Source organism: Drosophila takahashii, chromosome 2R, assembly GCF_030179915.1.
Source record: "Drosophila takahashii strain IR98-3 E-12201 chromosome 2R, DtakHiC1v2, whole genome shotgun sequence".
Lineage (NCBI taxonomy): Eukaryota > Metazoa > Arthropoda > Insecta > Diptera > Drosophilidae > Drosophila > Drosophila takahashii.
In genome coordinates, this window is record NC_091679.1 from 20,543,320 (window position 1) to 20,544,829 (window position 1,510).

General features: G+C 35.7%; 1 long non-coding RNA gene across 1 annotated transcript; it reads left to right on the forward strand.

Moving 5' to 3' along the window:
- The first annotated feature begins 285 nt into the window (after positions 1-285).
- Positions 286-1,284, forward strand: LOC138912666 (uncharacterized). Its single transcript, XR_011418228.1, has 3 exons — positions 286-386; positions 605-680; positions 1,126-1,284. It is a non-coding gene; the product is annotated as an uncharacterized lncRNA (long non-coding RNA).
- The last annotated feature ends 226 nt before the right edge of the window (positions 1,285-1,510 follow it).

The following is a 1,510-nucleotide window of genomic DNA, read 5'->3' on the forward strand; positions in this document are numbered from 1 at the left end:
TAGGAAAGTAGCCATTGACTTCCTTCGGCTGCCGAATGTTAACGACAAGAAAAACGAAGTGGGACGAAGGGCCTACTCGGCCCGACCATGGTGGAGCTATACAAGGTGATCTCGTCAGCTCTGCTGAGGACGTTAAATATGTTTACCTCTCTTTCTCTCTTAGGCGATAGAATGAGATAGCTAGATAGAGACTGACACAAATAACGTCCTCAAAAGAGGGCAGCTCTCGCGACGAGATCACCTTGTATAGTTCCACCATGGGCCCGACTACTATCCGGCTACCGACTTCTCTGATCCCCCGAGCGTCAGTTGTGAAAAAAATTCGTGAGTGATGGACGTGATTTTCAAGCGGATAAGAGGTGAAGCCTTTTTCCGAATATTCAAAGGTATGTAAATATGTATATAATTTTTTGTATAGCGGGCGTACAATTGTATGTATGTAATTAAAGGATACATTTCAAATCTCTTTACCAAGCGTATACCAATTTAGGTGAATTGTTTTTTAGCTAAAAGCTACGTACATACATACATTTGTACATAAATTTGTGGGTGTACAGTTCTATAATAACTTTATCTTATTACTCGCATTTTATTTATTTTTCAGAGTGAAAATACCTGCAGTTGCAACAGCCAAATAATTTGTTTGTCGAAGCTGTAATTTTGTTTTAAAACCTTCTAAGGTAAGAAAAATATGTTGTATTTGTTTGACATACTTATGTATGCATGTAAATATCTATGCATGTACGCGGCTCACCCGATCTGAAACCCGATTTTCAACCCTTTCATATTCTGCTCCTCTCTCTCGCTCGCTTGACCTACGCGTCGCGACGTTTCTCTCTTCACCTTCTTAAAACTGACACGATCTGCCCTGCTTACATTCGGTCTCCCTTCGCGCAAAGGACTGTATGTAAATATATATGTAGGTATGTATGTACGTGTCTCTCCCGTGCCTCTCTCTCTCTGAAATTCGATTTTCAACCCTTCATTTTCTACCTGTCTTGCTTCTCTCTCTCGGTCGTCTGTCCAACGTGTTTGTATTTTGGCTATTATTAACATTACATTATTTCAAAAAAGTTGTTTATCTAAAAACAATTCATTGATATCCCAATAACTCTTTTTTTATAGATGAGGAAAGGCGAAGAAAATGGATCACCTTAGGTCATATGAAGTTCAACAGACCTTGGGTAATAATAATGTTTTCTTGAGTCAAAAATGTGTTATTTAAAAATGTTTAAATGTTAAGTGTTAAATGTTTTAAATGTAAATAAATATAATATGCAAAAGAAAAAACCAAGTTACATTTTATTTTTAGGGTTTCAGTGTTAATATAAAACTTACTTTCAAGAAATATTATTTCTTAAATCAAGAAATAAAATTTCTTGAAAGGAAATTTAAACAAGAAAGAGTTTTTCTTGTTTAAAAGGTGCCTTTCTAAAAAACCCTTTCTTGTTTTAAGAAATTTAATTTCTTGAAACAAGAAACAAACCACCTTTGAAACAAGAATCGCCTT